Below are 23,862 nucleotides of genomic sequence, written 5' to 3'. Positions count from 1 at the left end.
GATAATTAAAGGTCTAAGTCCTTTCCTTCTCCATTTCTATTCAACAAGCGGACTAAAATATATGGAACTACATGTCCAAGTTAAAAATACTCCTTAAAATTATCAAGATAATTAGTATCATGTAGTTTAAGAAACAAACTCCCAAGACATTTTAACCCTGTTCGAGAAACAAAGGCCAAGTATGAATACCTTGGCCCATACCTACTACCATCACCACCCAAGAAAGAAATGACTTTTCTTGAGTGATACCATGATAGACTTACATGGAACCAGTTACATAATCAATTTTCATTACTGGAAGGAGCTTAGAGATCTTTGATTCCAAACAACTGATTTTACAAAATAGGAAACAGAAGCTAATGAAGAGTTAGGGACTTGCTAAAGGTCATACAAATCTGTACCAGATGAAGGAGAAGCATACAGATTTTTTCATTTTACATATTACATATATCTCTAGATGAAACAAGCACTTCTAGCTTTCTGTAAAGATTAAAATTTAGGGAATATGGGAGACTGAGGCATCTGAGGCAGGTAGAAATTAGTTTCTCTCTGCAAGGAGTATTATAATTTTTTAGAGGTTTATTGAAGATTAAGGATTAAAGAAAATACAGGATAAGAAACATGTGTCCACGCCATAGAGTGGCCTAGACACAACCTCACCTACATTATTAAAAAAAGCCAGTCCAAGAGCCAGACAAGACCTTTGCCACCAGTTTAAATCCTTCCTTGATCTCGGCCCACCTCAGAATTCCCGTGAGATTACAAAGCATTTTGGGGAAGTGGAGCAAAGGCTTGTGGGGATTGTAGTCCTGTATTTGAGTCTATTATTTACATTTCCCTTAAAGGGGTTGGCTTTTTCCTTGATTAAAATGGTAGGCATCCCCTCCTCCCCAAGTCATTTAATCTAATATGCTTCTATTTTTCTAAGTACATTGTGCTCTAGTAACCTGGCATCTGATATCAATCTGATATCTGATGTCAAAAGGAGCTGCCCTTCCCAATAATGAGACATATACCTTTGTGACTATATGGACAGCAAGTTGCTTCCTGACTCACATTAGCTGTTTTGAAGATTGCTGGGTATGAGTGAGATGTATTCTGTATGTTACATAAGAACACTCTAGACCACCACCCTAATTCCAGGTTGACCCATGTTTGTGAAAAAGAGAGAACTGAACTAGAAAATCTCAAAAGTTCCTTCTAGCTCTAAATCATATGAACCTCTGGAACTAAAACCTAGGAAGGTGAAATAATTCACAGAACCAGAGTTGCTCTATATAAATTATGATATGTGAGCCTTCTTTGGTGGTTGGCAGAACAGGAAAGTTGTTAGATTGCTAAGTAATTTATGATTGGATCCAAAGACTAGAATTCATATTAGAGAAAGGATATAGGGAAGGGAGCTAGTCTTTTAGACTAGGAAGGAACCCTAGGGTCACCATCTCTTTGGATCAATAAAGAGTAAATATGGTGTACAGTCCTGGTCTTGGAGTCAAATTTGGCTTTGAGTTCTGGCTCTGCCACTTTCCAGCTTGGGATTTGGGGCAACTCACTCTACTTCTTTGCACATATTTCTTCATTTGTAAAATTGAGGTAATGATACCTTTACAAACCTCAAAAAATTATTGTAAGCTAATATTCCATGGTCCTAATTACTTAGGTAAACTTCCAATGTGTCAGAAGTAGCTGGGGTTTAGGTCTTAAAAACAAAATGTAAAACAAATAGATAATAAGGGGCCCAGTCTTGTCCTAGTGCAATCTGTGTTATCTTTCACTTATAGTGCTTTATTTATGAAACAGGATAATTATTCAGTTCATTAAATATTCAGAAATAGGACTTCACAACTCACCTATTTCTACCTTTCCCTAAAAAAAAAAATCCTCTGTTCAATATCCTTTTTCTGGAAATTTTTATTTAATTAATTAATTTAAAATATTTTTTCAATGGTTACAAGATTCTTGTTCTTTCCCTCCCTCCCATAGCCAATGTACAATTCCACTGGGTTTTGCACTAGCATGATCATTTAGAGTCTATATCCCCAATCATATACCCACCAACCCATGTGATCAAGGAATTGTTTTTCTTCTGTGTTTCTACTCCCACAGTTTTTCCTCTGGAAGTGGATAGTGTTCTTTCTCATACATCCCTCCAGGTTGTTCAGGACCACTGCATTGCCACTAATGGAGAAATCCATTACATCTGATTGTACCACAGTGTGTTAGTCTCTGTGTACAATGTTTTCCTGGTTCTGCTCCTCTCACTCTACATCAATTCCCAGAGGTCGTTCCAGTTCGCATGGAATTCCTCTAGTTTATTATTCCTTTGAGCACAATAGTACTCCATCACCAACATGTACCACAATTTGTTCAGCTATTCCTCAATTGAAGGACATTCGCTCATTTTCCAATTTTTTGCCACCACAAAGAGCTCTGTGCAATATTCTTTAAAAAAAAAATATATATATATATATATATAAACCCTTACCTTCTGTCTCAGAATCAATACTGTGTATTGGTTCCAAGGCAGAAGAGTGGAGTGGTAAGGGCTAGGCAATGGGGATCAAGTGACTTACCCAGGGTCACATGGCTAGGAAGTGTCTGAGGCCAGATTTGAACCTAGGACCTCCCATCTCTAGGTCTGGCTCTCAATCCACTGAGCTACCCAGTTGACCCCTCTGTGCAATATTCTTGACAGTCATCTATCCTTTGTTTGACAAACTCCAATCATGAAGAACTCATTTTCTTCCAAGGTGGCACATTTCATCTTTGAACAGTTGTTTAGGAACAGTGGATTTAAAACTGGTTCTGTAATTTCCACCCACTGCCAAAAGGAACAAGTTTAATCTATATTAGGAATATATATATATATATATATATATATATATATATATATATATATATATATATATATTTTTTTTTTTTACAAACACCTTCCATTGCTCTCTCCTCTAATCTACTCCTAAGCTCTCAATGTAACCCCACTCTGATCTGATGTACTCAGCAAACTATTTTGTGCCCCTTAAGTTATTCAGACCCTATTCCTGGTAAAAAATCTAAATTTACTTGAACTTTTTTTGGCAACCGGATTTAGAGCTGTAAAGCACCTTAAAAATAAATTATTCTAATCTCCACTTTTAACATATAAGGAAGAACATATGAGAAAGTCATCACTTGTCCAAGATTACACAAATAGTCATTTGTGTAAACAGCGAATTTGGATTTTAATCCAGGTCCTTTGATTCTAAAGCCTGTTCTGTTTCCATTATGTTATTCATGATTTCTGTTCAGTATTTTTAAAATCATGAATTATCTGATTATCATGATAAGATAAAAAATTACCTTTGAGGTGTGAGGCAAAAGATCATAACTGGGAATCAGGGCAATACTAACGAAGATTTTTATTTGAAACCTCAGATACATCTAGTTGTGTGACCCTGGATAAGCCTCGGTTTCTTCATCTGTAAAAGGAGGTAGGGAAGGAATTATAAACCACTCCAGTAGTTTTGCCAAGAAACCCATAAAAGGTATCACAAAGAAATAGGATTGAAATGACTAAGCAACAATTATGATAAGGGGGGGGCGTGCCTGAACTATGATTTCATTGGTAGAAGGTACTCTCAGTAAAGAAACTTTCTCTACTTCCAGTTCACAGCTGCCAGGAGACTGTATGTCTATTGTTAGGAGAAAGATCATCAACAGATCAGTCACAGAGTGATGAATTTTAGGGGACATAGTAATTTTCAAAGTCCACTAAACTTTTTTTATTTTTTGTTTTATTTAATTAATTTCTTAATTATCACCCAAGACATATTTCCATATTATTCATTTTTGTAAGTGAATAATCTTAAAAAACCACAGCCCCAAAACATATACCCAAATAAACAAATGACAAATCATATGTTTTCACCTGACATCCAGCTCTCACTTATGGCTCCTAGTAGCTGCTAGTATGTGGCAGCAGCCACACCCCGGGCAACGACTTTGACAGGCCAGCTAAACCTTGTGAGGGTAGCCATTGGGTCATTAACCCCTGGTGAACCAGGGCCTTGCTCACCCAGCATGTGAAGACTGCTTCGGCTGAACAGACAGAAGAAACCAATAAGAAGGTTCAATGGCTGAGAGGGCGACGCAGCAAGGCACTGTGGAGTGGTTAGGGCATGTTGGAGCACAAAAGACAACACGGCCATCCAATGCAGCTGAGGAAGTCTCCAGATGTAACGACTTTTTGTGCCACTGGACCCAGGCTTCCAACACCAAGAGAGTGGGACTGTCTCTGTGCATCGACTTTTCCACTTAAATCTTCATGCACAAGTGTCTTTGTGCACAAAAACACACAAAGACAATAGTCATCCTCGGTTACCGAGAGACTACTACTATATCTGCATTTCTACTCCAATAGTTCTTTCTCTGGATGTGGATAGCATTCTTTCTTATAAGTCCTTAGAATTGTCCTGGATCATTGTATTGCTGTTAGTAGCAAAGTCTGTCACATTTAATCATTCCACAATATTGTAGTTACTATGTATAATGTTCTCTTGGTTCTGCTGATTTCACTCTGCATTAGTTCATTTGGTCTTTCAGCTCTTTCTGAAATTATCCTGTTCATCATTCCTTATAGCACAATAGTATTCCATCACCATCATATACAACAATTTGTTCAGCCATTCCCCAATCGAGGGACATTTGTTTAGTTTCCAATTCTTTGATACCACAAAAAGAGAAACTATAAATATTTTTGCACAAACTGGTCCTCCATTTTAAAAAAATCTCTTTGGGATACAGAACCAGTAGTAGTATTACTGTATCAAAAGGTATGCATTCTTTTATAGTGTTAGGACAAGAATTTATTTAGGTTGTTCTGTCTAGTCAGAAGCAAAGATTCCAAATATATATTATATTACATTTGCCCCACACAAGTTTTAATATTGAAAATTACAATAGCTCTTTGGGCATAATTCCAAATTGCCCTTCAGAATAGTTGGACCAGTTCACAACTCCACCAGCAATGCATTAGTGTCCCAATTTTGTCATGTCTCCTCCAACATTTATCATTTTTCCTTTACTGTCATATTGACCAATCTGATCAGTGTGAGGTGGTACCTCAAAGTTGTTTTAATTTGCATTTTTTCTGATCAAGAGGGATTTAGAACATTTTTACATGAGTATTTAAAAAATATGATTATTGATAGCTTTGATTTTTTTCATCTAAAAACTGCCTATTCATATCCTTTGACCACTTATCAATTGGGGAATGACTAAGATTCTTACAAATTTGACTCAGTTCTTTATATATTTGAGAAATGAGACCTTTATCAGAGAAATTTGTTTTAAAATGTTTTCCCCAGTTTGTTTCCTTTCTAATCTTAGTTGCATTGGCTTTGTTTGTACAAAACCTTTTTAATTTAATATAATCAAAATTATTCATTTTACATCTTATATTGTTCTCTATCTCTGATTTGGTCATAAATTCTTCCCTTCTTCATAGATCTGACAGGTAAACTATTCTGTTCCCCTAATTTACTTAAAATATTCCTCTATATTTAAATCATATACCCATTTTGACCTTTTCATGGTATAGAGTATGAGATAGTTATCTAAACCTAATTTTTGCCACACTGTTTTCCAATTTTCCCTGCAGTTTTTGTCAAATACCGAGTTCTTATCCCAAAAGCGGAATCTTTGGGTTTATCAAAACTAGACTCCTGAGGTCATTTACTCTTGTCTAATCATTTGATCCACTCTTTTATTTCTTAGTCAGTATCAGATTGTTCTGATGATTATTACTGCTTTATTATACAGTTAAGATCTGGTATTGCTAGGCCACCATCCTTCACATTTTTATTTTCATTAGTCCCCTTGATATTCTTGACCTTTTGTTCTTCCAGATGAATTTTATTATTTTTCCTAGTTCTATAAAATAGGTTTTTGGTAGTTTGATTGGTATGGTACTGAATAAGTAAACTAATTTAGGTAGGATTGTCATTTTTATTATATTAACTAGGCCTACCCATGAACAATTAATGTTTTTTCAGTTGTTTAGATATAATTTTATTAGTGTGAAAAGTGTTTTGTAATTGTGTTCATATGATTCCTGTGCTTGTCTTGGCAGAGAGATTCCCAAATATTTTATGTTCTCTAGAGTGATTTTAAATGGAGTTTTTCTTTTTAACTCTTGCTGCTGAGTTTTTTTGAAAATATGTAGCAATGCCGAGATTTATGTGGGTTTATTTTGTATCCTGCAACTTTGCGTAAGTTATGTCAATTAGTTTTTTAGTTGATTTTCTAGAATTCTCTGAGTATACTCTCTAAGCATACTATATATAGTATACTATATATCATCTGCAAAGAGTAATAGTTTAGTTTCCTTATCATCTACTTTTAGTCCTTCCATTTCTTTTTCTTTTCTAATTGCAAAAGATAGCATTTAGTACAATATTAAATGATAGTGGTGATAAGGGCATCATTACTTCACTCCTGATCTTACTAGGAAGGCTTCTAACTTATCCCCATTGAAGATGATATTTAAATATTACTTATTCTTTTAAGGAAAGGCTCTTTTATTCCTATGCTTTCTAGTGTTTTCAATAGGAATGGGTGTTGTGTTTTGCCAAAGGCTTTTTCTGCATCTACTGAGATAATCATGTGATTTGTTAGTTTGATTATTGATATGGTCAATTATGCTGATAGTATTCCCAATATTAAACCAGCCTTGCATTCCTGGTATAAATCCTACCTGGTCATAGTGAAAAATCCTTATGATATATTGATGAAATCTCTTAACTAGTATTTAATTTAGGATTTTTGCAACAATGTTCATTAAGGAAATTGGTGTAATTCTTTTCTTTTTCTGTTTTTGGTGTTCCTGGTTTATGACACATTTTTGTGTCATAAAAAGAATTTGGTAGGACTCCTTCTTTGTTTATTTTGCCAAATAGTTTGCATAGTATTGAGATTAATTGCTCTTTAAATGTTTGATAGAATTCACTTGTGAATCCATCTGGCCCTGGGGATTTTTTCTTGGGGAGTTCATTGATGGCTGGCTAAATTTCTTTTTCTGAGATGGGATTATCTGAGCATTCTATTTCCTTTTTTGTTAATCTAGGCAATTTATATTTTTGTAAATTCATCCATTTCACCTAGATTTTCAGATTTGTCATATAATTAGGCAAAATAACTCCTACCGATTGCTTTAATTTCCTCTTCAGTAGAGGTGAAATTACCCTTTTCATTTTTGATATTGGTAATCTGATTCTCTTTTTTCTCTTAAATCAAATTAACCAATTCTCTATTTTATTTCTCTCTCTCACAGAACTAGTTCCTAGTCTTATTTATTAGTTCAATAGTTCTTTTACTTTCAATTTTATTAATTCTCCTTTGATTTTTAGGATTTCTAATTTAGTCTTGGGGATTTTTCATTTGTTCTTTTTCTAGTTTTTTTAGTTGCATGCCCAATTCATTGATCTGCTTTTTCTGTATTTTATTGATAAAGCATTCAGATAGAAATTTTCCCAAATACTGCTTTGGCTATATCCCATAAATTTTGATATGCTGTCTCCTCATTGTCATTCTCTTTTGATGAAATCAGTAATTGTTTCTATGATTTGTTCTTTGATCCATATCTTTTGAAGAATTAATTTATTGAGTTTCCAACTAATTTTTAATTTGCCTTTCCATGAACCCTTCTTGATTACAATTTTTACTGTATTATTATCTAGAAAAGCTGCATTTATTATTTCTGCTTTTCTATATTTAATTGTAAAGTTTTTATGCCCTAGTATGTGGTCAGTTTTTGTATATGTACCATGTGCTGCTAAAAAGAAGGTATATTCCTTTTTATCCCTTTTCAATTTTCTCCAGATATCTATTAAATCTAACTTTTCTAAAATTTCATTCACTTCCTTTACTTCTTTCTTATTTATTTTTTTGTTAGATTTCTGATAGGGGAAAATTTAGGTTTTATGATTTGCATTGATAGATAAGAGTATAGAAATGATCTTCCTACAGTTTAGGTCTGATTGCGTTACTCTCCTATTCAGAAACCTTTCATGGCCTCTCACTGCCCACTGGTTAAAATAAAAATTCCTCAGCCTGACATTAAAAGTCTTCCACAATCTGGTTTTGACATATCTCTTCTACTTTATTTCCCACTAGTGTACTCTGTATATACTATGTTCTATTAAATAATTGTTATTTAATAAAGTAATTAATATTAATTATATTATTAAATACAATAATCATTACAGTTCACACTAGTACCACGTTGAGAAAATTACTGACCCATAACATATTGAAGACCCCTCAATTATTTAATACTCTGGAATAAAGAAAGGTCCTTTATATGAAAGCTGGCTAAGTTAAAAAAGAATACTTTATAAGTTATAAAGCTGAATGTCCTGGGATTTAAAGGATTATGAAAGATGGGGAGAGGAAAATGAGAGGGTCAGTGATTAAGGCATTGTCCATCACAAATCATGACTAAAAGCTTCCCACATACTTTCTCCTTTATTTGCACTCTCATTCACATTCAATCCTTCCTTTCCACTCCTATGGCCACCATTCTAATTCAGGTTCTCTTACATAGATTATTAAAATAGATTCTTAAAAGGTATTTCTGATTCTACTTTACCTGAAAACCCATTCTGCATATAGCTGGTTAAATGCTCTTCCAACTATACAATTTACATCACATTTATTTGTATATTTGTCTTGTCCCTGGACTAGATGGCAAGCTTCTGGTATGTTGTGGCATCTTTGTGCCAGTGCTAAACATAGTATATAGAAGGCACTTAATAAATGTAATTAAATTAAATTGGGCACATGGGGATACCCTTCAGGTCATTTCCTGGCTGATTCACATTGGAGATTATACCCTACATCATCTAGAGGAAAAAAGTAGGAGAAGCCAGCCTTACTCAGAAGAGGGAAGTAGGAGAGATGAGAGAGTAGGTGATAACTTAAACACTGGCCTCCTTAATTGCTGGGGGCCATCAGTCCATGACGCCTTGACAGAGTCACGTGTGGTAGCCAGGGAGACCACAGAGTGGTCCTTGGCGAGATGTGACTTCCCACTCTATCCCCCTTGCATGACTTCTTTTATCAATGCCCCTTACCTATGAATTGACATAATTATTATTCCCCCTAGTCTCAAAAGAAATAATGCAAGAGCAAAACACCTGTACCCTAATTCTCCAAAACATCACCAAAAGATCAACCCTTAAACCCAATCCCAAAAAGACTATCATGGGTTAATTTTTATTTAGGTGCATAATTCCCAGTGAAACTGAAGCTACAGGCCAAGCCCAAAACTTTCTCATGAAGCCAGCACACAAATCAATCATAGAAGCCCATACAATACATACAGGTACAGTACAGGTACACTAAGTTTCAATATGCCTCAGTGACTCAATTACATAAATCAGTAACTCAAACTCCCTAGTAAGCTACCTGTGACGAAATCATTTATCTTGTATTCTGTCTGTAATCACAATACAAGAATATAGAATGTTAATCAAGTGATTTGTTAAAAGTTGATGTATCACTTTTCCAATTATCTCTCTTTGATTTTGTGTATATGCGTGCCAAGAGAATGGGTATAAAAATAAAGATCAGACATTGGGAAAGTGGAGCAGCTGTCAGATGCAAAGCAGTCCCATGGCCGCAATGATTAAGCTGTCTTCCGTTTGTTATTTATTTTATGTTATTTATTTTGACTGATCATTGGCCACCAGTCGGAACCCTGGAACCCTGGAGTCGCAAGTGGGGCTGGACCCTGACCACGGCACTTAATCATGTGCTTTCTCCTTTAAGTTGTCCATAGTTTAAAAAAAGCAAAGCTCTATATGGAAAAATACTATTTTAAAAATAAATTAATAAGTTTCTTGGAATTCTACCATATTTTAAAGCCTAGGACAGGAAAGAAGAACTATGATTAGTTTGGGATCTTCATAATGTGATCTAGAATCAATCACTCAATGACATATTTTTAAAAAAGGAAATTGTTGGTCTTTCTATCAGTTGGTATTTTATGACCCTTTCCCATTATAACCTGCCTTTTCTAATTCCATACAATCCATTCCTTGGCCTCTTACATTATTTCTGTCTGTGCATCTTTTTCATTAATAGGAGTATAATTAGCATACAGCCATACAAAAGCCCATGGTAATGATTCTCATCCCCCTTATACACTCTCATCAAAACCATGGATTCTTCTCTTGGAACCAGTGAAGTGGGGCACTTCATAAAGTGAGTCCAAACACCCAAAAATTCAATTATTGGAACCATTATTTATTGATTAATAAAGAATCTACCAGCTGGGACAGACTTCCCTAGTGGAAGCTGAATCAGATTGACATTACAGGATGGTTTATATAGGTTACAAGATACAAAGTTATTTCCTTTCACATACAGGTTCCTATTTGACAATCAAACAAATCTTATCACAAACACAGGTATGTATGGTCAGTGATAAGTGTATAGCATTCAGATCACTCAGGGTTATTTACTTTCACCTGTACTTAGTCACTTATCCCTAGTTAGCTATATGTTACCTTGCATTCCATCCTGATGTCTTCAGATATTCTTGAAGTTCCTTTGTTTCCTGACCTTCCTAATTCTCATCCTTAGGCTAATTAGTCTAGTCTGCACCTGCATAAGCTGTTTGACCTCCTCGGGGCAAGGGGACTGGGTCTGTTCCCTAAAATGCAGGAATGGATTGATCTGCTTTATCTTCTTCAATTTTATTATCTTTTCTTATTGGGACACTTCACCAGCCTCAAAGCTTTTGCTTTAGTATACCTCCACATCACTTCCTGACTATCATTTACAAACTAGGTCTATAGCTTTTCTCTTTGACCCTATTCTAGCCCCTTTTATATGCTGTCTTCCCCCCTTTACATGTAAATTTCTTGAAAGCAGAGACTATGTTGCATTTAATAAAAGCATTATCATTCATCATTCAATCATTCAACTAAAAACTTCTTACTCATTTACTTATGTGAGAATCTCCTGCTGTCCCTCTTCTCTCCATTCTCAGTAGACTCAGGAGGTTCTTCCCCTCACTCCAAATGATAGATCACTTCAGGTTTGGATAATGGAAGTCCTATAATGGAGAAGGAAATGAAGCTTGTTGGATTGGGTCTGAAATGTGGAAATGGCTTTAGGGTCAGCCCAATATTGTGCCAAGTGGAATGCCATGAAGCCTGGATTTGAATACTAGCACTGTTGATCATTGCAGCTATTAACTTTAATCAATTCAGGTCACCCATCACTATGGGTTTCAGCTTCCTCCTCTGTGGAGTAAAGAGTTTGGCTGATATCAGGAAGTCTTAATCTTTTCTTTGTTATGGATTCCTTTGTCACTCTGGGGAAGTCCATGGATGACTTCTCAGAATAAGGTCTTAAAGGCAGAAAATAAAATACAAAGGAAACCAATTGCATTCCAATACAATTGCCAATTAAAAAATAATAAGTTTATGAACCCCAGGCTAAGAATGTTCTGAGTCTCAGTTCCATATACCTAGATTTCTGAAGGTCATTTCCACTTAAGACATTTTTCTGTTATTTCAAACTCAGTGCGTATAAAAATGTGCTTAATATTTTTCTCTGAAACTAGCCCCCTTCCTCCTATTTTGTTTTAATTAATGGCATTGTCCTCCTTCTAAATTCAAAATCTTGCAGTCATCTTTGACATTTTGCTTTCCTTCATCCCTCACAGCAATCTGGACCAAGTTCTAGAGTAGCAGAAAGCCCTACTGGACTTACAGACAGAAGACCTGGGCTCATAAAACAATTCTACTATTAGGTAACCTCAGGCAATACATTTTACCTCTTTCAGTGTTCATTTCTTCACCTATAAATTGGGGATAATATCACTTGCACAGTTTTTGTTTTTTGTTTTTTCAAAAAAGAAAGCATTTTGTAAACTATAATGCATTATCTGTGGCTTATTAACATGAATTAATTTTGGGGTGCTTGATAAGTCAGTAGGTAGAGCCCTGGGTCTAGAGTCAGGAAGATCTGAGTTCGAATCCAGTTTTAGACATTTACTAGTTGTGTGACCTTGAACAAGTCACTTAACCTGTTTCCCTTAATCCACTGGAGAAATAAATGGCAAATCATTTCAGCATCCTTGCCAAGAAAACCTCATGGGCTGTAGGGTCCACAAGGTCACAAAGAGTTAGACACAATAATATTAATATGTGACTTATTAATATAATTAATAAGGTAAGGGCTAGGCAATTGGAGGTGAGTGATTTGCCCAGAGTCACACAGCTAGGAAGTGTTTAAGGCCAGATCTGAACTCTACTTAAGACACTACTTAACATATAATTACAATGTCTTCTTTGCTCAATTTTTTCTAGGTATGTGTTAGTTGTGTCTCTCCAACTAGATGGCAAGAACACTATCTCATATTATTTTTGTATTCTTCTTGCACAGCTCCAGTCAGTGCCTAGCAAATAAGAAGAGGTCAATACTTGCTGAATGACTGAATCAAATCTCTGTTTGACCATTCATTCTTTCATTTCTGTGAAGATACCAATTCTTGCGTTCAACAGGAAAGTAGAGAGTGAGAAAGTATAAACAAGAAACTCCAGTGCCTAGAAGGAGATTATCTTCATAGAATATGTCAAAACAGTTGCTCCCTTTCTCCTCTACAGAAATCAGACTTGTCACTTGGAGTCAAGGAACAGGGACCTCCTTCACTGACCTCAAAAGAAATGAGGCAACTCTGATCCTACATCTGAGCAACACTTAATTTTAATTTCCCCCCAATTACATGTAAAAGCAGTTTCCAAGATTTTCAAAGAATATTGAGTCTTGAGTTCTCTCCCTCCCTTCCCACCCCCTAACCTCTCATCCTTCTTGGGATGATAAGCAAACTTAATCCTTTTAAGGAAGGATATTCAAATAGAAAAAAAATTAAGAAAGTGAAAAAAGTTTGCTTTGGTCTAGATACAGACTAAGTTCTTTTTCTCTTGAAGTTGATGGTATTTTTCATCATGAGTATTTTGGGATACCTTACAAAGATAAAACAATTAGAAGATGTAAAAGTCAGTGCATATGTGTATGAATGTGAGAGAGAAAGCAGGTCCTTAATTCCAAGTAACTTCTTGGACAGTGGATCTCTCATCTAGATTAGATGTCCCAACTCTAACTCTTTTTCCACAAGTTTCTGGGAGTAAAATAATCTAGTTCACTATCCTCAGCAGTTCCTGTATATGGAACTTTATACATTGGTTTTAAACTCTAAAATCATACCATTCTGTAAAAATTACAATATTTTCTACTTCTCATTTTTCCCAAAAATGAGCATAGAGTTTAGAGAGGCCAGGAAATAGAAGTATGGCCAAAGATGGAAAGATATCACTCATTTCTAAATATAAATTTTGAAAAGAGAAAGTTATGTCATAAAAAGAAATTTGGGGTCACAAATTTAGAAGCTTGAGGGCGAACAGATTGTGGTTGAGTAAAGAGCAATGAACTTGGGAATCAGAAGATTTGATTTTTTGAGTCCTAAATCTACCACTTGTCATAGGCTAACATAGGACTTAAAATAGAAATAGACCTCAAAGATCATTTAGCCCAAACTTCTCATTTTACAGGTTAGTGACCTAAGAGAATCACAGAAAGACAGTAATGTTCAGTGTCACAGAGGAAGTAAGCAAAGGAAACAGGTTCACACCCAGGTTTCTATGGAAAATCGAATACTTCTGGGAAAATAATTTCATTTTTCCAAGCCTCACTTTTCTAATTTGTATAATGAAGATGATGAGACTGGCAAAGCTATCTTAATCCAATGAGATCATACATATGTAGCACTTTACCAAGCACTACATCAATGCCAGCTATTGTCAGAAGCAAATTTCTCACCTAACCTCCTAACCACGTTGTGGCAACTAATATGGAATGAAGAGGAGAGTCCTAAATCTACATTTCTCTCAGTTTTTCAAGTATGGTCACAACTAGTGACAACTCCAGGATGCCATCTATCAAATTCCAAGGCCAACCTGCTGTAGCAAACATGATATGTTGGAGAGTAAATAACTAGGTAGCAGAGTACTGTACTTAGATAAAGACCCAAGTGCTTCAAACACTAGCTGTGTGACCCTGGGCAAATCACTTGATCTCTTAGCCTCAGTTTTCTCATCAGTAAATAGGGATAATAATAGCACTACTACATAGAATCAAATTCTATGACATCAGTAAAGGCATTGCAAATCTCAGAGTGTTATATAAATGCTATTATTATTGGTGGGAGGAGTTTGGTTCTGTAATTAAAAGAAGGGTCCATTGGTACAGCTGATACAGAGTGAAAAATCAAAGACTAATAGAGGGATGGTTCTTAAAAAGGTAGAAGTTCTTAATTTGGATTCTGAAAACTTTAAAAAATATATATCTTGAGAACTATATAAGGGGTCTATAGGCTATATTAGAATGCCATTGGGAGCCACGACCCAATAAAGGTTAAGTCCCCACATCTGGCTCTGTCCCCTGCACACGGCTTGCTTGGGAAAACTCCATAGAGCACAGCCCGAACCCCCGAGGGTCAAGCAGGCAGAACTCGGGAGGACCGTTAGCTCTAGCAGTCTGGGCAGGAGCCTCACTCACGCGTTCTCCAGGCAGTGGCAGACACTCAAGACGCCTGAGGGGTCCCAGCAGCCTTTGAGGATCGGCTCTATGCCGGGCGGATGGCGCCCTCTCCCGTTCCGATCGCTCGCGACTCCAGGACCTAAACTCCGCGGATCCGCTCACATCGGAAACCAAGTGAAGACCTCTACCGGAAGTCCGTTTCGGCGGCCTGTCTACCAATCCTCCCGCTCCCCAACCTCATGGCCTTTCTAGGATACTTGGAGGACTCAACGTCTTAGTGGTTGCACAGCGGAACGGGTGAAACCGTCAGTCACCCATTTCTCCCAGAGAAGACTTAGAGGCCACCGTCTGTCAAGTTAACAAACATTTATTAAGCTTCAGTTATATGCTGGACACTGTGCCAAGTGCTATAGCTAAAAAGAAAAGGCAAAGACGGACTTTTTTTTTTTTTACATAATATGCCTCCCTCTCTCTCTCCCTCTCCCTCGTTTCTTTGTTTCCCCTTTACTTCTGTCTGAAGTCGATACTGTGTATTAGTTCTAAAGCAGAATAGTGGTGTGAGGTAATTGGGGTTAAAGTGACTTGCCGAGGGTCACATAGCTAGTAAGTATTTTAGACCAAATTTTAACTCGGGATCTCCAAACAGGGCTCTCAATCCACTGAGCTACTTTGCTGCCCTGACATTAATTTCTAAATATTTTCCATTCTCTCTTCTCCTTACACCATAGGCTATGACTCATAACAGAATAAAAAGACACAGAGAGAAAAAAACAAAACATATGAGCAAAATTCATATCATTGGATATGATAGTATAAACAATATTGCACATTCATAGTCCTTCACCTCAGCAAAAAAAATAAAAATAAAAATAAGTGTGGAGATATTTTCTCATTGATTCTTCAGAGCCAAGCTTGGCCATAATAATAAAGGTTTTAGATTAAAGTTTTTATAGTCTTTCCCATTTACAGCAGTTGTGTATATTGTTATCCTGGTTCTACTTATCTCACTCTGCATTAGTTATGTTAAATTTCACAGGAGAAGTTCCCCACATATAAAGTTTTAGATGAGGATGATGTTCAGGGAAGTTATAAGGAGTTGAGGGTGAGCAGGACAGAGCAGGGATTTAGTTTCCATTCCATTAACTCAGCTGACATAGTCATAGGATGTAATTACGGATGTAATTACTGATGACTATGATGCCATGATCTTAGTGGTAATGTGGTGTTCATAACCAGTTTGGATTTGGTAGTTTTGAGTGAATTGAAAAGGCTCCTCTCCTTGGAAATTTGGGCATTTCTGGGGAGATCTAAAAACTCCCTTTCTCCTTCCACCATGCAGTTCCTACATGTCACCATCCTGTATTCTACTACTAAAGAAAACACTATGCATGCATAGTGGAAACATCAAAGGAGATTTGACCTATAACAGCCCCCTTCCAGATATAGGTGACAGACTCTTTGCAAGGGGAGAGAGGGACTACCCAAATCCAGATCCAACTTTATCAACTTGAGTAAATTTATAATAAATAATAAGTCAATATCAACAATAATTTCTCTTTTTAGCTTAAAGATCCTGGTCAGGATAGATACCTGGCACTTTGGATTTATATTTCTACACAAGGTGTCTAAAAAATCTTAGTGTGGTTTTAAGCTTTAATGACAGTCATTAACCATTTTTTCCTCTCTGTTTCTTCAAAGACAACCATCAATCCTTTATTTCAAATGAATCAACTTTGATTAACATACAAAGTAAACAATTTAAAGAACAGAAAACTAGACTAAACATATGTCCTACCAGTCTGAAAAGAATCAGGGGAAGGGGAAAAAGCACTTTATCATCTACATGAATTCCTAATCATGCAGAGTTCATCACCAATTAGACAAACCTCTCATTCAGGTTTCAACTATCCTGTCTTTCTCAGTGGATGAAAATACCAGTGGCCATGGGGGAATCACTCAACATCTTTTTTTCTTCTCTTTCTTCGGATGCAAACTTGCTCTTGTATAGCATGTCTAGGTATGTAATTTCAATATACCTCTATTGAAATTTAGACTGACAAATGGAGTCAATATTATCTGTCAGTTGCATTGAAGTGGGAATGGATCTCCTACCTGGGCTAAAGAGATCACAAACATCCTCTCAAATTCCTACCTACATTAGTATTAAACATGATAGACAAGAATTTAGTGGACACTAGATTTTTTTTTTTTAATATCAAGGAGGGGTGACAGATTCACAGAAGTCATAGAGGAATGAATCATTTGTAAGAGAATGGCTTTCTGAAATGCCACTGATGGGGGAGGATGGATCAGCTTCTTCCTCAGAGCTTAGATCAGCTTCCCCTCTCCTAAAAGGAGAAGAAATCATCCACTGGAATAGAACTTTGAGCTAATTCTTTAAAAAAAAAAACTTAATTTCCTTTTACATGCTGATACAATCTTTAATAATTGTTTTCTGACATTTTGTGATCCATGTTTTCTCCTTTCCACTTATCTCTCCCCTCCCAAGACAGCAAGTAATATGATATAGTTTATACATGTGTAATTATAAAATACATATTTCCATGTTTATCATGTTGTGAAAGACACATATCAATTACACAATTCATACACGAAATAAAATGAAGAATGGCATTCTCCTATGGCAGGGATAACCTTTTTTCATCATAAGTCCCTTGGAGTTGTCCTGGATCCTTGCATTGCTAATGATAGTTAATTCATTCACAGTTGACCATTGTTAAATTGCTTCTTTTACTGTGTACAGGGTTCTCCTGGTTCTGCTCACTTCCCTTTCTCTTTTACTCTTTCGCTTTTCATATAAGTTTAAGGTTTTTTGTGATTATCTTATTCATGAGCTAATTCTTCTTTAAGGGTGGGACAAATGAAGGGAAAAACAAAGTTCCTTCTGGCTACCCCATAGTCTCACCATTATGTATTGCCAGTTTTTAGCTGGGGGAAAGATAGGAAGAGTCATTCCTGGAGTTTGTTAGGAAGAGAAGGAATGACTAAGGGAGTTGGCACCCAGATTCTGGGAACCCTATTTGAAACTGCTTGAGCTTCTTCTCATGTTGTGAATAACAAGAATGGTTGCTTTTCCAGGTTTCTGGATTCTTTCTTCCCAAAGCCTTCCCAAAGCAAAACAAACAAACAAACAAACAAAAAACAGCCCCAGAAAGCCATAGTTCAAAGACATTACCAACTGGTGGGACTCTGGAATAGCATCTTTTTGAGTCTCTCATCTCCATTGCAGCATTCATAGCACAGGTGCTCCATAAATAAACCCCTTCTCACACTTCTCTGAATCATTTAGTTTATAATTTCTCATGATGCAATAAAATTTTCACTAATGCTAATTTCATTAATGTCTTTATAATTTAATAATTCAATAACAATTTCATCATATTAATGGATTACAAGGGAATGGCCAATGAGTCTGATCTTTGTAAGGTGTATTCAGATTTCAGTCCTTCATATGGAAGAGGCTGAAGAGCCTATTTCTGGAGAGTTATGTTGTATAATTTAAGTGCCTTGGAGGGTTTTTGTAGCATGCTGACATTCTGTAACTTGTTCCAGTCTGCTAACCACACAATAAAGGAGGACTTTCGGATTGGCACATTAAGGAGCATTCAATTGTTTGGCCAGAATCCATTCCTCTTTGGGAAACTTCTTTCTACCTGAAGATAGAGACAAATGAAAAGTCAACAAGAATTTATTGGTAAAATGCTAGGTGTGAGGTATTTTGCTAAGTAAGGGGCATACAAAGAAAGAAAAAAATTGGTCCCTTCTCTCAAGGGGCTCATATTCTAAAGTGACAATATGTAAATAACCATATTTTGTTGTTTAGTCATTTTCAATTGTGTCGGCCTTTTTCTACTCCCATTTGGGATTTTCTTGGCAAAGATACTGGAGTGGTTTGCTACTTCCTTCTTTAGCTCATTTTATAAATGAGGAAACTGAAGCAAGCAAGGTTAAGGTCATCGTCACATGGCTAGTATGTGAAACCAGATTTGACCTCAGGAAGATGAATCTTCCTGATTTCAGGTCTGGTACTCTATTTACTATGCCACCTACTTGCCCAAAATATACATGCCAAATATATGAAGTATAATTGGGAGTTGATCTCAGAAGGAAGGTATAAGGACCAGGAAAGACTTCTTAAAGAGGGTGGAATTTGAGCTTCTTCTTCTTCTTCTTCTTTTTTAAAAGCCCTTACCTTCCATCTTGGAGTCAATATTGGCTCCAAGGCAGAAGAGTGGTAAGGGCTAGGCAATGGGGGTTAAGTGACTTGCTCAGGGTCACACAGCTAAGAAGGGTCTGAGGCTAGATTTGAACCCAGGACCTCCCTCTCTAGGCCTGGCTCTCAATCCACTGAGCTACCCAGCTGACCCCTGTTTTGAAAGTTTTGGAAGTTTGTAAGAGGTTTTATAGTCAGTTAAGGCATCTTTGACACTCAGAAGAGAGAGAAGCTAGCTTTAAGCTTTGGCACCCAACTCAGCAAGAGATGGGATAAAAGCTTATCCAACAGAATGGCCACATTTTGGAGGTGAATTTGGTGGATCCAATGCTTTGCAGAAACCACATTAAATCAGATTCCTCAGATCCCAGGGACAAAAATAGCATGGAGGGAATTGGTACTCCTACCTCAAGTTTCTCCCCACTACAGTCCACCCTACACTCACCTATCAAAGTGATCTTTCTTAGGCCCAGGACTGACCAAGTGACATTTTTGTTTGTTGAATTCCAATATCCAAGGTCAAATATAAAATCCTTTGTTTAGTGTTCAAAGTCCTTCGTAACATTTCCTCTTAGCAGTCTTCTGTGCCTTGCAAAGATTCCTATTTTGTATTTTGTGATCCAGTGGCATTAGTCTCCTTTCTGTTCCTTAAATAAGGCATCCCATCTCTAGACTTTTTACTCATTGTTTCCCATGTCTAGAATTCTCTCCTTCATCTCTGCCTCCTGAATTCTCTGGCTTCCTTAGAGTCTCAGCTAAAATCTCATCTTCTGCAGGAAGCTTTTTTCTGATCCTCTTAATACTAATGTCTTCCCTCTATTGATTACCTCCAATTTGTCTCTTATATAGCTTGCCTGCCTATAGTTGTATCCATCATCTCCATTAGGGTGTGAGTTCCTCAAGGACACGGACTTGTATCTCCAAAAGTTTGTATAGTCTGGGATATAGAAGGTATTTAGTAAATGTTTATTGACTGATACACTGACTCATTTTCTTAACTGTCAGTTTTTCCTGGAATATCTCATTTCATTCCGTTCTCAAACCTGATGTACTTGGTCAGATACCTTTTACATGCTCTGTCAGTTTCAATCATTATAGAAGTTGTTTTCGTTTAATTTTTGTTGACGGTGGTGGGGTAGAATAAGGGGAGTAACTTGGGGATGGTTTGTTTTGAAGTGACGTATAAAAACAATGAATCAACAAAACATTTCTAAAAATGTAAATATGATTAGAAAAAGTCATTTCCTCTCTGGGACTTCAATGTCATCCTTTGAATTATGATACGGATGGATTAAATGCCCCTTTATGTCATTTTCAGTTTCGAATCTTACAATATACATAACCTGCTCAGGGTAAGGCGATGTCTCCCTTACAGGAGCCGGAAGTGATTTACAATTTTCATTTCCTAACGGGGAGGGTGAGCGGAGTTCTAGGGCAGGCCACTCTAGGCTTCTCGGAGGACTCGTCTTCTTAATCTTCTGTGGGCTTGTCAGCTTTGGCTTCCTTTTGCTAGGGTTTAGGGGCCGAGAAGGAAGTAAGGGAGGGAGCAAACTCTTCTTTACTAACGAACCCAACGAAAGGGGCAGATCCCTACAGTCCAGGATCAGGAGGTAGTGAAGAACAGGAAGAATGAGGAAGGTGTATACTTAAAAGATGGAAGAGGAAGGCTAGGATGTTAAATAAGGTAGAGGAAGAGGAAGGGTCTGGATGGAAAAGGGCATGAGTCGGCAAGTGTAGACCAAAGTGACCTGGACTGTGAAATCGAGAATCTGTTACTCGCTACCCGTGTGACCTTGACCAAGTTCTTTTCCCATCTCTGAGTACCCGTATCCTCATCTGCAAAATGGGGAGGGATCGCCGTATTTCGTAAGCCTTAGAACACTATTAGAATGAGTTACTTTGGGTCAATTCTACCCAGGGTAAATGGTCAAACCTCTTAGACCATCAGTCCTCCGGGTTCCTAGAGCAGCCCGGAAGTGCTCCGTCTGGTTGCTCCAGGTTCGCTCGGTGTTTGGGCCAACAGGAACAGCCGCCGAAGGTGGCGCGCACGCGCACTCGGACTCATGGGAGCTCCGAGCTTGGTCCTGCCCTCCACTGTGGGGTTACTCACTGGGTCCTACGTATCTGGGGCATGGAGGCCGGGCCCTGGGGAGACTCGTCGCGGGAAGTAGCTCACCTGGGTGGAGAAGGCTGGTTTCAGAGTATTCCGGGATTCAGATTCTTGTCTTAAAGAGATCAACCTGCCGCACTGCGGCCCCGAACTCGAACCCCAAATCCTGGGAGGGGGCGGCTTCGGGGGATAGAGGAAGCTGGGCAGGGGACGAGGGTCGTCGGGGTGGTGTAGCGGCAGAGAGGGGCAGGTACCCTGCAGCTGAGCTCCTTCCTTCCATGTCTGACCCTCTTCACACCTTCCAGTCACTCAACAAGCACTTATTAAGGGGCAGCTAGGTAGTACAAGGGATAGAATGCCAAGCCTGGAGTTTGGAGGTCCTGGGTTCAAAGATGAACTTAGATCCTTCTTAGCTTTGTGGCACAGAGCAAGTCATTGAACCCCAGTTGCCTGGTCCTTGTCCCGCCTCTGCCTTCACTAGGACAGATGGTAAGAATTTTTTTTTTAACAAAACATTAATTATGCACCTACTAAGTGCTAGTCAGTCAGTTTATATTTATCAAACACCTACTGTGTGCTAGGCACCATGCTAAGTAAGCACTGGGGAGGCAAAGAAAGACAAAAGACAATCCTAGCCCTCAAGATTATGTACAATTAAGATGTGTACAGGATAAATTGGAGAAAAATCAGTAGAAGGAAGGCATTAGCTTTGAGAAGGCTGACAAAAGGCTTTTTGTAGAAGATTGGATTTCAGTTGAGATGAGATGTGAAGAAAGCCAGGAAGCAGAAATGAGGCGGGTGAGCATCCCACGCACGGATATGCCCAGAGAAGCCAGGTGCTAGATGTTGAAGCTATAAATATGCTTTCAAGAAGCTTACATTTTAACTAGAAAAACAGTAGGCAAATATGTGAGAAGTATACAGAAGAAATATGAAGAAAATAAACAAATGTTTCAGGTCTATCTGTTTCTGATAGACAATGTTTCTTAAGACTTTTCAGTGAAGTTGAGGAAAGGACTCTGTTAACATCCCCACACACCAAGCTTGAACATGGGAGGTGTGAATCTTAAAATTTCTCAGACTCTACCTTGGAACATTATCTTAAGGTTTTGGTTAATGTTATTCCCCATTTAAACAATGGAGGTACTTGATCAGGAATGTATTAGGAACTTTAAAATTACTCCACCCATACTTAGGCATACTTTAGGGGAAGATAAAGTTGTAAAACTCCTTAGTGAACAATGAAGGTACATAACTCATACTTATAGTGAGGCCAAAAGCCCTTAAGCTAGGTCTATTTTTAGGTCTAATACAAAAGGGTGCTAAGTACCTATGAAGGTCAAATTAATCACTAAAAAGTCAGGCAACTTGCAAGGGACAACCTTAGCAAAGAGATGTGAAATACTCAGAAGTCTACCCAGAGAAGGTGATAGGGGGCAGCTGGGTAGCTCAGTGGATTGAGAGCCAGGCTTAGAGATGGGAGGTCCTAGGTTCAAATCTGACCTCAGACACTTCCTAGCTGTGTGACCCTGGGCAAGTCACTTGACCCCCATTGCCTAGCCCTTACCACTCTTCTGCCTTGGAACCAATACACAGTATTGACTCCAAGATGGAAGGTAAGGGTTTAAAAAAAAAAGGTGATAACAAGATGTGAATTAAGAATGGTCAGTCCTTTGGAAAATGTCTACTGTGATTGGTAGACCTGAAAACTTAGGGGAGGTGACATAGGAGAAAATTCTCTTTAAAAGGAGCTGTCTGGCTCTTCCCTTGAGCCGCCCTAGGTAATCATTCAAGATGGTGAGGTATTCTCTTGATCCAGAGAATCCTACAAAATCATGCAAGTCAAGGGGCAAATCTCCGGGTCCACTTCAAGAACACCCGTGAAACAACCCAAGCTATCAAGGGCATGCATATCCGAAAAGCTACCAAATATTTGAAAGATGTCACATTGAAGAAACAGTGTGTTCCTTTCCATCGGTACAATGGTGGAGTTGGCAGGTGTGCCCAGGCTAAGCAGTGGGGTTGGACACAAGGTCGTTGGCCCAAAAAGAGTGCTGAATTCTTGCTGCACATGCTTAAAAATGCAGAGAGTAATGCAGAACTTAAGGGTTTGGATGTGGATTCTCTTGTCATTGAGCATATCCAGGTTAACAAAGCTCCCAAAATGCAAAGATGGACTTACAAAGCTCATGGGCGAATCAACCCATACGTGAGTTCCCCTTGCCATATTGAGATGACACTTACTGAAAAGGAGCAGATTGTTCCTAAACCAGAAGAAGAGGTTGCTCAAAAGAAAAAGATATCCCAAAAGAAACTGAAGAAACAAAAACTTATGGCATGGGAGTAAATGTGACATTATCAAGCAAATACAAGCAAAATGAAAACATTTGTTACAGTAAATATTTTTAAATTATTTCCTTGTAAAGTGTTTATTCTTACCACAAAAATGTTGTACATATGTTAGAGCCCTTTTTTTTTTTTAACTTGATGTTTGATTTATACTCACTTCTTAATGGCTATTTTAAATAACAACTTTGGTCATCTGTGTAGTCACTACAAGGGTTCTGAAAGTTACTGACCTGTATGTATTCTTCAGCTTCACCAATTATGGCATGGGGGGTGTGTGTGTGTGTAAATGAACTAGTAGGTAGAGATTTTGACACAATCAAAATTAGGTAAACTAATGAAATCATTAAGTACATTTGTCACAAAGTACTATATAAACATCTATTTTTCACTGCTAGAGTATTGTAAACTGCGTTCCTAGATTGGAGATGCTCTCATCCAGCTTTGAAACCTGTTATGCCGTGGTTGCATTAGTGTACATAATCTATAAAAATATGCACATTAGGGTAATGGGTGTATGTTCAGAATATCTGCTTTAAGTACACAATCGAAACAACACTTTGGGCAGCTAGGTAGGTAGCAT

General features: G+C 37.6%; 1 long non-coding RNA gene and 1 pseudogene across 1 annotated transcript; one reads left to right on the top strand and one right to left on the bottom strand.

The window, feature by feature from the left end:
• Nucleotides 1-17,939: 17,939 nt before the first annotated feature.
• On the bottom strand, nucleotides 17,940-20,908 carry LOC130458314 (uncharacterized). Its single transcript, XR_008917467.1, has 2 exons — nucleotides 20,757-20,908; nucleotides 17,940-18,263 (listed from the first exon to the last, which is right to left on the bottom strand). It is a non-coding gene; the product is annotated as an uncharacterized LOC130458314 (long non-coding RNA).
• Nucleotides 20,909-22,661: 1,753 nt separating this feature from the next.
• On the top strand, nucleotides 22,662-23,348 carry LOC100016739 (60S ribosomal protein L17-like; annotated as a pseudogene).
• The last annotated feature ends 514 nt before the right edge of the window (nucleotides 23,349-23,862 follow it).

This window comes from Monodelphis domestica, chromosome 3, assembly GCF_027887165.1.
Source record: "Monodelphis domestica isolate mMonDom1 chromosome 3, mMonDom1.pri, whole genome shotgun sequence".
Classification (NCBI taxonomy): domain Eukaryota; kingdom Metazoa; phylum Chordata; class Mammalia; order Didelphimorphia; family Didelphidae; genus Monodelphis; species Monodelphis domestica.
The sequence above is the reverse complement of the archived record's forward strand: the minus strand, read 5'-3'. Positions and strand labels throughout refer to the sequence as shown.